The following is a 16,562-nucleotide window of genomic DNA, read 5'->3' as shown; positions in this document are numbered from 1 at the left end:
TGCACTGGTACAAACGGATTACCAGGCAGGGGTCAAACATGCCTCAAGGGGGGTTTATTTGGAAACCTCTTTACTCAAGGCTTATTTGATATGCAGCTAGGATCAGTGCCACACCATTGAGGGATATAAACTACATTTGTGTCACTTCCATTTGAGCCAAGGATCAAGGGCCCAATGAAGTATTGAACCTTCTTAGTGGCGTTTTTAAGATACAACTCTTGGTTGGCTCATTGAATGCGGACTCATAACTTAAGACAACTTTAAGCAAATAAAATAAGTGCAATTCTATGGCCACACCCAACATTTTCCTACAGGTGGTTTCCTTTGTTCATGTCAGAGATCACCAAGCACAGATGTGATAGGAGCGCTGACACTTAACATGCTTTAAGTTGTTTCTATAGAACATGCGAACTATGTTTTTTTGGCAGTGTCACAGAGATGATCCAGCTGCTAAGGCAAGCATTGCTTCGAACCCTAAACCCCCGCTTCACCGACCCCCCCCCAAGGATTTTCCATGGTAAACTTGAGTGATGTATGGATTTTAAAGAAACACGCGGGTGGAGAAAGCAGCAGAACATGCAGATAGGTTCGGAATGGCGCCGGAAATGAGGCTTTTCACGCCGAACGCTCTGCAAAGGTGTTATACCACAGGGGTGGGTGATTATAGACACTACTGCAGACATTGCTGTGCAGGGGTGGAGTTACAGGCTGTACTGTACCGACTTTTGTAACATCACACGAGGGACTGAGGCTCACAGGATAGGAAACACTGCATGATCACGCCTACATTTCAGGAGTGAGACAGCACGCCTGTCAGAAGCCTACACCCCCTTAAAAACACAAAGAACAATGCAATTTAACGTTCATCACCTCTTCAGTACCGAAGAACCACCAGTACAAAATCCCCCAGGGAAATCCCCACACTTTCCAACCCCGCCCCGTGGCACCAATCAATTTTAAAAAACGTCTCTACAAAGAACCCTCCATAAAGCAATGCAACACCACATTTACCACGAGAATACTCGTCATTATCTCCTCCACTCCCCAACACAACCAGCCACCAAACATTCAAAAGAGCAAAGAACCATGAGCATAGACGGGTGTTTAGGTCTCGCGTGCTCTCAGAGCTTTTCCTCGTGTTTTTAGGACTCGCCTGACCCAGCGCATGCGCTGGTCTGGCGAGACTTATTGAGAGGGCTCCAAAAAGTGCTACCAGGCCAGCCTAGAGCTACAGTGCATGTGTGCGGGCGCTTTACCGCGATTGGTTTCACTTTCGCGGCTTTGATGTTTGATCGTGATTGCCCCACGGCCGCTTTGCATAGCCAATAGGTCTCGCTTTTGGGACCTTATAAGTATTTAGTTATGCAACTGTTGCATAGCTAAACACTTATAAGGTCCCAAAGGCGAGACCTATTGGCTATGCCAATGCTTGTTTTTTTTACTGCCACGCATTTGATTGGCCATTGCGTATGCTTCCACAAAAGAAAGCACGCAAATGGCCAAAGGCTCGGGTATGTACTGCCTTATCTTTAAATGTCCCCTCCCATAGCCTATGTGTCTCAGGAGCGAGCAGCGATGCCATCTGTTTCCAATTATCGCGCCTGCGCTGGTTTACATTTGCCTGTCTCGCGTTCATCGAAAACAGATGGCGTTCACTTTTGCGGCCGCGCTTTTCTTTTAACTTTGATGCCTATTCCCCCCTCCCACCTGCTCCTCAGCAAATTACTTGTTTTTAAAGCGCGCAATGTCGCGCTTTACCTCTAAAAAATGTTTTTCCTTCAATTGGTGCGCTTGTGCACTAGGTTGCTATGGGGTTCTGGACTGAGCCTCGAAGCCACGCCCCGGTTCCACACCATGGCGTTGCCGGCCCCACTCCACTCAAACCCCCTTGAGTGGGCTCCTCTCTCCTCCTACTCCATAGCCGAGGATATGCATTCAAGGGCTGAGGGCAGGCACTGACTGAGGCACTTGCACCCTGTGATAGTCGAGATCTGAAGTTCTGATGCAGAGGCCCTTGCACCCTGAGACAGTCGAGATCTCATGGTCTGTAATCCTCAGATGCTGAGGCCCTTGCACCCTGTGATAGTTGAGATCTGAGGTTGTGTGCTCCGGAATACTCAGATGCCAAAGTGTCCTTGAATGCTAAGAAGCTGATGTGTATGCATCCTATAGTACTTCGGAGGGGATTGCTCGGATCACGAGATACAAAGGAGCTACACGCATGCGCTCTGCCAGATTGAGGTGCGCTCCCTATGACGCAAACACTCACGTTCCATAGGTTCTGCTCCTTACAATGAAGAATATCATCCTTTGCAGCACGTGTGCAATCTATCCAAGTGTGGCATTCATAGATATTGATAACTTCTTAGCTATTTAGGGGGCCATATTTGAACCTTCATTTGTAGACATCGCACAAGACCAAACTCACGGAGGGGTCTCTGCTTTCCTTCCACGTGTTGTGTATGTGTGTGAATCATGCCACCTCTTAGTCTGTGCCCCGCTCCCTTGGTTTTGTTGAAGCCACAAATCCCCCTACCCACGGGGTCGGAATTTCCCCAGCATGCTCACTGAAACAGAATAACTTCCTGGGGCTTTTGTTCACTGTACGTCCACTAAAGACGCCCTCTTTCTGGACGCCGCGTATAGTAGCCTGCGTGACTCAATGCTCTATCAACCAAACACGCACTCTTAATAAAGGGCTCTTTTCCCAAACAGACAAGTCGTTGCAGCTCCTTCATGCCGCTCTGACCCTGTAGAATGACTAATCTGATGCGAAGCAGGTTTCACGCTATGAAAGTGCATCTGCAAAACTCTTTGAATGAAGTGGCATTGGTTTATTTGTATACACGGTACAACTCTGGCTTCCTACTAAACTGAAAGTCGTGTCAAAAGCTAGCAGGCATGGTTTCAAAGCTACTGTTGCAGACTTTAAATCTGGTGAAGCAGTTTCCTGTCGCCATTAACAAACGTGAGCAGTTAAAAACCTACAATGCTATGAAAGGTAGCCTACAGGCGTACGTTTGTTTTTCTTGCAATCTCCTTAACACCGCCCACACAGCCACCTAGTGCTACACGTAGTAAAACCTGTAAATGTTAAGCACCCAGAAAAATGTGCTGCATGGCTAAAAACTCATAAGGTCCCTAAGGCGAGACCTATTGGCTATGCCAATGCTTGTTTAATTGGCTCCCGTTACTGTACTTTATAAATTGGAGGTTTTTTATTTGTCAGTAGGCTTTTCATTTATCAATAGGCTTATTAGTCCCACCTTTTCTCGTCTTGTAACCTCCCATGAGTACACCCACTTTTACGTGTGTTGTAACTCGCTAGTTTTAATTACAGCATCGGAGCACTCTTTTCTTAAATGACTTTCCTGCCATTGCAGGCAGGACATGTTCTTCCACAACTTTTTCCTATTTTTTAACCAGCGCAGGCCGCAAACACATTTTTTTATACTGGCCGTATTTACTGTAACAAACAAAGTCTTTTTTTTTTGTTTTATTTTTTTAAAGCACACCTTGGTGCGCTTTCACTTTAATGGTGGCAGTGCCCCTTTCGTTAGACACGTCTCACCATATTCACTTTCATAAACAAATGTTTTTTGTTCAAAAACCTCCCATGCCCGCTTTCACCTTGATGGCGTCCGTGCCCCTTTCTTTAGACGCCGCTAAACATATTCACTTTTCCAAATAAATGTGATTTTTTTTTCTCTGGTGGCATGTCACGTTTGAGTTTGCATGCAAGGTTATTCTCACCAGCCGTGATGCACCAAGGTCTAAGGCTCAGGCTCCGGATGACATGGCATGCTGCGTCACAACAGCAACAGTGTGTCCAATTCACAAGAGGGGACTAAATAGGAATCTAAGTTACCAGTGAGGCGGGCTGCGGTGCGAGGGGGCGGAAGTTATGGGTTTGTTTATTTAGTTTCAGTTAGAGCAACAGCCACTGCTTGCATCACTGCCTTTGCCGAATTGGTGCCTCATCATGCCGCTGCCCCTGTTTGAACTGCCAGCACACTAATCCTTAACATGCACGATCCAAACAGCTGGCTGCAGTAAGTGATAGGAATCAGTTTCCAAGAGTCGGAGTGTGTACCCTAGTGGGGGGCATTTGGTATTGTTGTCTGTTGTAAACGGGTCCAGCGCCGGTTTACCCCATCATGAGAACGTCTTGTCCAGTTGACACTGGTTTATCTCCCATTCTTGGCAACTGTCCTTTGTCCTGCTGAGGGCATCTGATAGCGTGTTTCGAAACACTGAGATAGAGTTAGAGATTTGATTCCTCTCTGCTTGTTCATGTAGAACATGCTTGTGGTGTTGCCGTACAGACCAGCACCAATGATCCAGCCATCCGAGGGAGGAAAGCTTGCAGGGATAGGAATACGGCTTTGAGTTCTAGCCTGTTGATGTGCATTAGTCCTTGGGATAGGAACCATTTCCCTTGAATTTGGAGGGCCTGTAAATTGCCTCCGAAACCCTCCATACAAACATCTGTGGTAATGACAAAGCCTGGAACCAAAGGTAGGAATGCAAGGCCTTGTGAAAGAAAGATTTGACCGTAGGCTCCACCATTTGAACGCCTTCCTCATGCATGGAGTGATAGAGATCATATCTGTGAAGGATCCCGTTGCTTGAATCCACTGCAGTTGAAGCTCTTCTTGCAGTGGCCTCATGTGGAGATGTGCTTGAGGAATTAAGTCTAACACGCAAGAAAGCATACCTAGGAGCGACTTGTATATCCTCACTGAAGCCCACTGTTCCTGCCTTTCTCGAGAGAGGATGGCCTTGCTCTGAATTGTGTCCAGTTCGGCTTGAAGGACATCATTATTTGTGTGGGAATTACTGAAGACTTACGTTGGTTTATGGTAAGGCCTAGCTTCTGGAAAAGAGTTATGCAGGCTTCCGTAGCTTTGGCGTCTTGTACAGATGTCGGAGCTTTTAGGAGCCAGTGGTCCAAGTATGGGAATACTTGATCACCTTGATTCCGTAATGAGGCTGCGACTAGGGCCAGACACATGGTGATATCCGTGGAGCAGATTTCAAGCCAGATAGAAGTACCCCGAATTGATAATGGGTACCAGCTACTGTGAATCTGAGGTTCTTCCAGTGCTTGTGGTGGATAGGGATATGGAAATAGGCATCTTCCAGATCAAGGGATGTCATGTAATCTCCACTGTTGAGGAGTCGAAGGATATTTGAGAGCGTAATCATCCTGAAGGTTTGATTCCAGAGGAATTGGTTGAGGTGTCTGTGATCCAAAATGGGTCTCTACTCCCCTCATTTCTTGCATATCAGGAAAAAACGGGAGTAAAAACCTTTTCCTCTTTGCACCACAGGAACTTCCTCTAGTGCTCCCTTGATGAGCATAAGTTTGGCTTTCTGCTTTAATAAGTGAATATGAGGTCGTGCAATCCCCTGGGCAAAGTGTTTGTTGGTCGTTGTAAAAACTCTTGAGTATGGCCATAGGTTGTTAAATCCAGTACCCCTTTGACTGTTGTAATGTTCCACCACTAGTGGATGTGATGAGAGGGTTGTTGTCGATGTTCGTGGCGTCAACGGTGATACCAACACCAAGAGTGATTTCTGAGAGGATTTATGCCTCGACAAGCCTGAAGAAGAGGAAGTCTACTTTTGCTGAGAATCGTGGAATGCGATTGCAAGGCTGGCTCTGAGGAGATTTTGCTACGTTTCTCCTTTTTAAAAGCATCTTTAGTCTGATGGGAGTTTATTTTTGTGTTTTTTGCCTTCCTCAGACTTCTCCTCAGGCGACCAGGGTCTCTTGTGCGACTTCGAAGAGTTGTCACTCTCTTCATAAGAAGAGGTTCTCTGCGCCTTATCAAGCCACACACGTAGCCTGCCTTCTCTGTCCCTCATGGTCCTGGAGGAGAAAGTGCAGCAGATTTTGCACTGTTTCACCTCATGCTGTGGATAAAGGCAGTATATGCAGTCCTTGTGTGGGTCATCAATATGAACCTTCTTTTTCTCACGGGACTTGCAGTGGCAAAATAGTCCTTTCTTGTTAGACATAGTAGATTTCCAAATGAAAAACTGTTAATGAGTAGGAAAAGTGAGCGGAGCTCAGGAGACTCCCTTCACACACAACGTGCAGTGAAAATCTGAGGGATTCAGCCTCTCTTAGGAAGGTTCTGGAGGGTGCTCCCTTTTGAATGGTTGTAACTTAAGTTTGATTCGTTTTAGGTCGAGCCTGGGCCACGCATGAGCTGCTCTGCTCTATTTGAGTATGGAGTTGAAGCTCTTCCAACTTTCTGCCCATATTTTTCATAGGCTTGTGTCACTGTCCTTTGTAAAGGCCCACTTCTGATCCATTAATAGGCTTGTTAGTCCCTCCTTAGTACCGCCTTGTCGTCATTTGTAACTTCCCATGAGGACTGGCCCTTTTACTTCGGTTACACGGTATGTCTTATTTACTCTGTAAGCACTTTTTTCTTTGAGGTTCTCCTACTACAGGCATGACATGCTTTCCTGCAACATTCAGAGCGCCATGCGCACTTTCACTTTCCAAGCAGCCCAGGACAATGGTGGCCTCTTCTTTAAAATGAAATAGGTCTCGAATTTACTAGAGTCCTCCATGCTAACTAGTTATGCGACCACCAGCGACCTCCCATCGCAACTTTTGGCGCTAGCCTCTGGTTCACAAATAGTTAAATCCTCTGTAAAATCTTGTAAATCATTATTTGTGAGCCTAAAGTATCTTGTAAATATTTTCACTATTGTTCACCCTGCGATGTTCATCACTGTGTCACTTGTGTCAGTCACCCTGTATGTCACGAGCACGTATGTGTACAAAGTATTTTCAGGTTACACATACATTCAGTGTAAACAGTGCTGATATTACTATTTCCCGACACTTTCTCTTAATAAATAGTGCCTCCGGCACATCCTCTAACCTTGGCGTCTCCCTGGTCTTTTCTTTTTGCAACTATTGTTCACCCTGCGATGTTCATCGCTGTGTCACTTGTGTCGGCCACCCTGTATGTCACGAGCACGTATGTGTACAAAGTATTTTCAGGCTACACATACATTCAGTATAAAAAGTGCTGATATTACTATTTCCCGACACTTTCTCTTAATAAATAGTGCCTCCGGCACATCCTCTAACCTTGGTGTCTCCCTGGTCTTTTCTTTTTGCAACTATATGTGCATAGTTATCTAATAGCCTTTTTAAATATTATCTAGATATCTAATAGCCTTTTTAAATATTATCTGTTGAGACTTTGTCCTCGTTACATACGTTTGTCACCCAGGTCTCAACTGGGTATATGGGTGTACTCCTGTCACATGATCTCTTCCTGCATCATTCAGTGCGCAATGCGCACTTTCACTTTCCAAGCAGCCGAGGACAATGGGGGCCGCTTCTTTGAAATAAAATATGTCTCGCATTTACAAGAGTTTTAGCGATTGGCATTTTAAAATTAGAATTCTTTTTATCTATGTGTTAATTATCAAAACAGAAAAAAGGCATTGTCATTTACAATACCAATAGCTTAAACTATCGCAAATGCAAGACCTATTGCATTGCACGTTTGTTTAAAAGGAAGGAAGATAGGCTATTAAATGCATGGTCTGATACCATGATAGCCTATGAAACTTTTTCATACTGCATTATTTTTGTACTGTGAGACTCCCACTTCGACAACATGGAATGATTCAAGCATGTGAATCTATGAAAGATAACCAATACTGGATAAAGGAAGGCAAGTTGATAATGTGGTTAGTGTCAAAACTGGAAACAATTTTGGACAGAAAGGATATATGCATCCTCATAACCACTCTATTTGCATTAAAACTGTAGGGCTTAACAACTAACAGCGCATGTTTTAAGCTTACCTATCAAGCAGCTGTAATAGCAATCAAACAGGCGGTTTTCCAGAAAAAGTGCTGGAATGTAGCTTGTAAATAGTCTCAAATTGCAGGCTTTTTAGTTTTGACAGAACCAAGTTCACTTCCATGAAGGAGGTCTTCTGATTGGTGGAAACATCTACCTTAGCCCTTACAAAAAATCCTTCATAACCGGGATTATGAATCATCAATGAAACTTGTCTGGGATTTTGTAAGCCGTAATTGCAGCAAGATGAACTTTTATTGATGGAAACTGCAATTCAGATTCGGCTAAAAACAACAGGTATGACATGATAACATCTCCTTGGCATGATACTGGATTATGCCTATTGTTTCGGCATCATATGCAGAAATATCTTCCACTTCATGGTATAACAAGCTTTTGCCTCGTCATACATGCTGGTGGCAGATGTAGGTGCCCATTTTATCTGAATAAAGGAGCCACGCTGCCAAATTAAAGGATGTTAAGTTTATCCCTGAAGCCTGGTTAGCAGATTTAGCCTCCATGGCAACATCTTCTGCGGTCTGGTGCATATCTGAAGAAGGCCTGGCTACTACCATTGTGTCGGACAGTCTAGTGCCATCAGAACGTATAGTTTCTTACCTGTAGGTGTAGTTTTGCAGCTTGAGGACTTTTCTGGATTTACTATGCTGTGCATTATTCCGCCATCTCGTGGTTGGGTCCGGAATTGTAGTATTTCTTCTCTTTTTTTTCTTTTCGTGGTCTGGTGGGCATAGACATACCACCATTTGGTGTCCTTCTGTGTCGTCGACGTGCTTCCTCCGGAAGCTCCGACCTTTGGTCGCCATTTTCGGATTCTTTTTTTCTTTTTTCTATTGTTCGTTCTTGTTTCCCTTTATTTATTCCTCCCGTGTTATCTTCCTGGCGGAGGCGGGTGGGTTCGCTAGTGAATCCAGAAAAGTCTTCAAGCTGCAAAAACTACACCGACAGGTAAGAAACTATACGTTTTGCAGCGTGAATCTTTTCTGGATTCACTATGCAGTGCATTGACTTTGTAGCGGTTTGCTAGTCTTGCGGTGGCTGGGTGGGAGATGAACGCTGGTTTGTGAATATATGCTGTAGACCTTCTGTCCTACTTGTGCTTCTTTGTTCATCTGAATGTCCATGCAGTAGTCCTTTGTGAACGTGTGCACTGAAGACCATGTTACCTTGAATAGGTGCGTTTGCTAGGAAAGCCACAGTTGCTCCTTTCTTCCTTGTTGAGTGAGCGTGCGGTGCTCCTTGCAAGGTTTGACCTGACTGTCTGTGGCACAACTGTATAACTTGTGCGATTCATCTTGCAATGGTATTCTTTGTGACTGGTCGTCCCAGTAAACTGTTCGCAAATGAGACAAAGAACTGCTTTGTTTTCCTGCATTCCTTTGTTCTCTCTATGTAGTACATGCTTATTCTGCTCGTGCCTCTGGGTTTTGGAAAAAACTTGGTATTTATATTGTTTGGTTAATGTGGAACTTAGATACCACCTTTGGCATAAAATGTGGATCAGTTCTCATGACAATTCTGTCATTAAGTATTTAGAAGTAGGGCTCTTGTAGTGTTAGAGCCTGCAATTCACGTACTCTACGTAGTGATGTTATTGCCTCTGAAAAACTTCGTCTTTAGTGTGAGTATCTGTAAAGTTGCTTTGTGGATTGGCTCGAATGGCACCTCCATCATTTGTGCTAGTACCACGTTGAGGTTCCATGTGGGTGGTGGCACTCTCTTTGGAGGTGCTATCCTCTTTGCTCCTTCTAGGAATCTTTTGACCACTTGTGATGTGAAGAAACTCTTCCCTGTTTCTCCCCTTGTGTAAGCTACGATTGCTGCCAAGTGTACCCTTATAGAACCGTAGCTTAGTTTCTCCTGAAGCAAATATGTTAAATATTTTAGTACTGTTGATTTTCCTTGAAAGTTTTTACTTACGGCACCAAAGGGAGAATCTTTTTCATTTTGCTGTGTAACACTTTCTTGTTATAGGTCTTCTCACCTCTCTGAGTACTGCCATTGCGCTTTCTGGTAGTCTGAGGTGAGAAAATTCTAAGTCCTCAGGAGCCACGCTGCCAGGCTTAGGCTCTCTGGTTCTGGGTGTAGTACCTTTCCGTTTTGCTGAGTTAGGAGGTCCTTCCTGTTGGGGAACTGGTGCATTGCCCCTTGCGACATTTCCATTATCTGTGAGAACCAGGTTTGCCTGGCTCACTGTGGTGCTATGAGGATTAGTGTCATGCGGCTGATCCTGCACTTGTGGAGTACTTTGTGTATCAGTGTTATCAGAATAAAAGCGTAAGCAAATGTTCCTGACCAGTCTATTCATAGCGCATTCCCTAGGGACTGTGCGAACGGTTGTTTGGACGCGAAGTGTTGGCATTTCGCATTTTTGGGTGTTGCAAACAGGTCGATTTGTGGAGTCCCCCATTTTTTGAAGATTTTCAGAATCTCTGATTGATTCATCTCCCATTCGTGGGATGCTGATGTTTGTCTAATCAGTCCGTTTGCTTCTATATTGTCCTTTCCTGGAAAATGAATTGCTAGTGAGTCTATGTTCCTTGGGATAGCCCATCTCCATAGCTCATGGACTAGTGATGATAGAGCTAATGATTGTGTTCCTCCTTGTTTGTTGATGTAAAACATTGTGGTTGTAGTGTCTGTTTGAATCAGCACCCTCTTTCCGTAAAGCTCCTTCTGAAAGGCTTTTAAGGCTAGGAACACTGTCTTTAGCTCCAGGAAGTTGATGTGCTTTAACGCATCCTGCTGTGTCCATAAACCCCTCACCCGAGGTTGTTCATGTGCGCTCCCCACCTCAGATGGGAAGCTTCTGTTGTAATGGTCACTGTAGGAGTTGGTTGTGTGAAAGGTCTCCCCCGTGTTATGTTTTTCCTGTTCCACCATGTAATCTCCTGAAGAACTGTTTGTGTGAAAACCACTAGATTGTCCCAACTGCCTGTGACCATTGTTGTTGAATCCATTCCTGGAATGGTCTCATGTGTAGTCGAATGTTTGGGACTAGATGAATGCATGAAGCCATCATCCCAAGCAGTTTGCCCACCGTGCTCACTGTCAAGAGCTTGCCCCCTGCGGTATAGCTGTGTCTCCTTCAGTATTGCTACTGTTCTCTATGTGCTCGAGAACGCCTTCCCTAATGTTGTGTTGATTTCTGCCCCTAAGGATATCTTTATCTGCTCTGGTGTTACTGATGATTTTTCCCAATGTACTGAGAAACCGAGCTGAACGAAAATCTCTATGACCCTTTGTATGTGCTGTTTGCAAAGGTTGTATGTGCTTGCTCTTACTACCAATCATCTAGGTATGGATAAACGTGGATTCCCAGCCTTTTTAGGTGGGCTGCTACTGCTGCTAGGCATTTTGTGAAGACTCTTGGTGCTGGCTTTAGTCCGAACGCTAGCACCGTGAATTGGTAGTGCGTTTTGTCGATTACAAATCTGAGTAGGTTTTTGTGTCTACTGTTCATGGGGATGTGCAAGGAAGCGTCCTTTAGATCTATACTTGCCATGTAATCCCCTATCTGTATCTTACTTCTTGTAAGGCTGTCATATTGAATTTTTGAGTCTTTATGAACTTGTTTAGGAACCTTAAGTCTAGTATTGGTCGTAATGTTCCGTCCACCTTTTGTATGAGGAAGTACGTTGAATACACCCCCTTGTTCCTTTTCTTGTGAGGCACCTTCTCTTGTTTAGAAGTTCTTGTGTTTCTTTGAGCAAATGAGACAGCTCTCTTTTTGCATGGATTTTGTTCTTTGGTTTTCTGCCTGGCGGTTGTTTTGCCAGTTCTATGCAGTATCCGTATTGTATTATGTTTAATATCCACTTGTCGGATGTAATCCTCTTCCACTCCTGGAAGAAGTTTCCTATTCTGCCTCCCACTGGTGTTGCATGTTGGAGGGATTTTCTGTGCTTTGAGACCTGATGTGTTTGTTGTTGCGCCCTCTGAGGTCTTGTTAGAGTGTAGTGCAGTCACTTGGAGGTGGGTGGCTGTCCCCCTCTTTGCTGTTGGTCTCTTCCTCGAGTGCGCCCTCGAAAGGATTGCCTCCCCGGTTGGTATTGCCTACCTTGTTGTTGTTGACCTTGTTGTTGGCCCTGGTTTCCTCCATGGTAACCTTGTTGAAAGGTCTGGTGTGAGGCTACTGGTTGGTGTTTACCCCTGCCTGCTGGTCTCTGCGATGGCGTCCCCCTACGCATACCTCCGAATTGTACTGCCCCCATGGACCTTGCAGTTTAATTTTCCTTCTTCAGCTGGGTTAACTTGTCGTCCACAGCTGTTCCGAACAGTTGTTCCCCGTTGAACGGGGTGTTCAAGCTGTTACTCTTCACCTCTGGTTTGAACCCTGAGATTCTTAGCCAGGTGTGTCTTCCCTCTGTAACCCTGATCATCATTTGCCTGCTTGATGTCTCCGCAGCATCTAGGGCTGATTTTAAACATGTATTGGCCCGTTTTTCCCCTCTTCCACCAGTGGCTTGCCCTTCTCTGGAACTGATCTGGCAGATTTTTCAGCAGTTCGCCTACTTCCTCGCAGTGCTGGTATGCATGCCTATTGATTAATGAATTAGAATTAGCTATGCACCACTGAATTGCGGCGCTTCGTTCTATCTTCCTTCGAGTGAGATCCATCCTTTTGCTCTCCTTGTCTGGCGGTGAGCCCACGTTAGTGGGTACATTAGCTCTTTTTCTGGCTGTGGAAGCTATTATAGAGTCAGCAGGTACTGAACCTCTGATGTACATTGGGTCCTTGGAGGAGTGCTTGTATTTCTTCTCAACCCTTGGTGTTACTGCCTTGCATGTGGCAGGCTCCTTAAATGCTTCCTTTCCCTGGTCCAGCACCCTTGGGAGCATGGGCAGGAATTGACTTCTTGTCTGTGTGTGCAGCAAGGTCTCTAGGAGGAAGGAGGACTGTAGTTTTTCCTCCTCTAGCTGCACTCCATAGGTGTGAGCAGCCTTTTTTCCCAATGTCTTTCGGGGGTGGGGGGGTTCCTCGAAGGGTATAAGTCTACCCCTTCTTCTGGCGAGTCCACGTCGAGATCTTGCCACTGCATGTCTTGTGTCTCCGAGGTCACCGAACCATGATAGCTTTGGTCCTCTTCTTCTCCCTCGCTTTCGAAGTAGTATTCTTCTTCTTCCTCCTCTTCGTCTGCCGGTTCTGGGGTTGTAGGAACCGGTAGTTCCTCGAGGTCTTTTTCAGATAGTGTCAACGTTTTCGTCGGGATCTTGAATTGCCTCATTGTCTCGTCGAAATCTCTCTTGCGCTGCAAGATACTTGCCATTTTGGCTTCAAGCCTTTTCTTTTTCTTCTCGAGCTCCGACGCTTGTGCTTCGGCGTGGAGATTTTCGGGTTTTCTCTTGGCACTTGTCGACGTTGAAGTCGAAGCTTGCTTCGCTCTCTCCTTTTTCGACGTCAAGGAGTCCTTATCGTGACTGCTCTTCGACGACTTCGACTTATCAAGGGTTTTCGCAGTCTGGGAGTCCTTGTCAAAGGAACCGATGGACTGTTTGTCCTTGGACGCGCTCACGGCCGCCGAATGCTTCAACCTGGGGCTTTATTTGAGGACTTAGTCACTCTTTCGGGCTTGGTCAACTGTTTAAGGGTCGCTGTTTCCCTTACCTCCTTCAGAGTTCTCTTTTTACCATCGACAACTTGGATGTGCGCGTCCTCCTCGCCCTCTGGCCCTTCGACGACACTGTCCTCCTCCTCGCTGTAGAGGCCCAGGTCTCGAGGCGACGGTGGTGGTCCTTGACCCTGCATGTTGTAATTCGCTCTTCTTCGCCTCTCCGTCACCCTCCAAGTCTTCAGGGTGAACGCCGAGCACGTGTTGCAATCTTCGGAACGGTGGTCGAGCGGCAGGCAAAGGTTACAGACCAGGTGCTGGTCCTTCTGTGCGTACTTGTGGTGGCAGCTGTCGAAGAACTGGAATGGTGTCTTGTCCATTACAGTGCCCAGGGAGCCCCGTGTGTGCGCATTCTCCGTAGGACATCGAAGTTTCGAAGGCCAGTGTGACGATAAGTTGTTCTCTTGCTTTTCTAGATGATTTTTGGGGATTCTTCTCTCAAAAGTTCTGTAGCTCCTTCCGTCTCGATCCAGACCCAACGGCGGAAAAAAAGAATCTGAAGATGGCGACCAAAGGTGGGAGCTTCCGGGGGAAGCACATCGACGTCACAGAAGGACACCAAATGGTGGTATGTCGACGCCACCCCAGGCCACGAAAAAACAAAAAAAAGAGAGAAGAAATACTACAATTCCGGACCAAACTACTAGATGGCGGAATAATGCACAGTATAGTGAATCCAGAAAAGATTCACGCTGCAAAACTATTTTCGCTCAAGACTTGCGCAGTTCACTGTTAATAATCGCTGTAAAGGCACGAAGAAAAGCTCTGGACCAAAAGGGCACTGCACAAAGAATTTGGTTCTGATACTCAATGCGAAGTCTCTGCATTTTCTGTTTTGCACCACTGCAAAGAGATCTAGATATGCAACCCCACTCTCCCTAATGTTTCAAGGATGTTTGTTAAAACATTGTCGTCCAGATACTACAAGAGATGCATCTGTTATAATAGCATCTGATGGTGACTACCTCTGAAAAGGAACTTATTTTTGTACACTCAGGCTCTTGCAACACCATGCAAGGGATTGTTTCGCTAAGAGTTGATTGCAACCTGTCCTTCCATTTATCCAGTTTTCGGCAGCACCAATCTGCTAGGCTTTGTTGTAAGAGTCTCATATGCAGCCTTGCCTTTAGGACAATGCTGATACAAAAAACCATAGAGGCAAGAAGTGAAAAGATATGCTGACCGCTATGTTGCTAGTATTCCACTGGAGATGACGCTTGCCTCTCATAGATAACATGACTCTTCTCTGAAAGATACATTTTTCCTTCTACCATATCTGTTTCTCTTAGCTAGAAGGATTTCTGAAGGTTGACTTAGAGACCTAATTCGTGAAGCCACTTGAAAGTTGTCTTGAAAGCCTGTTCCACCTTCGACTGACTGTTTACTTTAATTAGCCAGTCAAACAGGTAAGGGCAGGTGAAGATTCCTTTCTTTAGATGGTGAGCTGCTATTAATACTATGCATTTGGAGAACATGTGTGCTGCTGAGTTTAGGTGGACTGCAGGACTGGTATTGAAAATGTTTGCTACCTACTGCAAATATCACTTTTTGTAATGTCCTGCTATAGGGATGTGGAAATACGTAGCTTGCAGATCTACTGGACATATCAACCAAAGTAGTTTCATACAAAGATAGATCTGGTGCAAAGCAAGCATTCAAAATTGTTCTTTCTTGATGAATTTGTTTGTGAACAGAAGATTTGGAAATGGTCTGTATTCATCCTTTGGGCCTTTCTTTTAAATTCAGGGTGCACCCGAAGTAAACTCCTTGACCTTTTTGATGAGATAGTACCTGCTCCATTCCACATTTTCTTAAAAGGACAAATGTTTTGTTCCGCAAGATGGGAACCTGTTTCTTCGATGTTGGGTTTGGATTAGCCAGCAGTGGTGGAGCATTGAACCATAGAGAGTATCAATGACACACAGTATTTTAAAATCCATTCCACTGTGATGCATTTCCACTCTTCCTGAAATAGTTACTGTCACCCCAAGGGAGTAGGAAACGTTACTTTTTTTCCTAAGGAATGCTTTCTTTTAGAATTGGATTCTTTAGGCCGAGTGAATTTTGGCTTGGATGACTTTCGTTGTTACCCTTAGCTCTGGCCTTGCTGCTGTTGGTGTTGCAGCTGATAAAGCTAATCAAGAGGAAATAACCATCAATGGAAAGTACCTTCTCTCCCCGGATTTGTATTGTTGTTTGTATAACTTGTTACGGTCCTCTAGGCTAACTGCTTCAAGGTCTCCACCTTACTTTGAATGTTTACCATTTCGTCATCAGCTTGCTGCAAAATACGGTGTAGAGACACCCCATGGCAGTATCCCTTCACAGCTAGGTCAGCTGGATCCACCACAGCTTCATTACTTAATTTGAAACCAAGGAACCCTTGTTGAACATTTTGAGGCTATCTTGCTGCTGATGTCTAAGCTAGTCATCGAAGAAGGACCTCATTCCCTCCCGAATCTCTCTATGACACCTGCCTATAAGATTAGTAACAGTTGTTGTCTCCAGTACGGAGGCGTGACGGTGTCTCTCTGATGTAAGGTAACAAATCCAGAGTCTGGGTTTGTGCCTGATTAGAGGACCTCTGAATCCTGTTGTGGTGGCATGTATTGCTTTAAAGAGAAATTGTGTTGCAGCCTTCATTGTTGCTGGAGTAGCTTCTCCTGTGCAAGGCACCCACAAACCCTGCTACCAAAGTAAAGATGGTTTCAAAGCAGCTCTTGGTTGCAATGTCTCTAAAATGAAAAACACCACTAGTTGCAAGCCTCCAACAGGATGTTCTGTTTTGAGGACCCTCTTGCAAGAACATCATGTTATAATGGTGCCAACAGATGAGACGCAAGATATGATGTATCAATAACGTATATCTCTGTATTTCTTTTTCTATTCTCCCTTTACATCTAATCACGGTACCTCAGATAATCGAGAGGTGCTCCGTAACAGCAGTATGTTAGATATGTCAAACTTATGCTGCAAAATGTAACAGATACATGGCAAACATTTAAACTCAATGTGTACAGAATATTGAATATGCTACTTACCAGTATGCATCTGTTCTTGGCATGTAGGGCTGCTGACATTCATATCTG

The 16,562-nt window shown here is 45.0% G+C and overlaps 1 protein-coding gene across 1 annotated transcript in view; it reads right to left on the bottom strand.

Moving 5' to 3' along the window:
* Positions 1 to 16,562, bottom strand: part of PRR12 (proline rich 12) — a 638,795-nt gene that overhangs the window by 312,807 nt on the left and 309,426 nt on the right. The gene's annotated exons all lie outside the window — the stretch shown is intronic.

The sequence above is a fragment of the Triturus cristatus genome, chromosome 7 (genome assembly GCF_964204655.1).
Source record: "Triturus cristatus chromosome 7, aTriCri1.1, whole genome shotgun sequence".
Lineage (NCBI taxonomy): Eukaryota > Metazoa > Chordata > Amphibia > Caudata > Salamandridae > Triturus > Triturus cristatus.
Note: the sequence above shows the minus strand (reverse complement) of the source record. Positions and strands in the feature narration are given on the sequence as shown.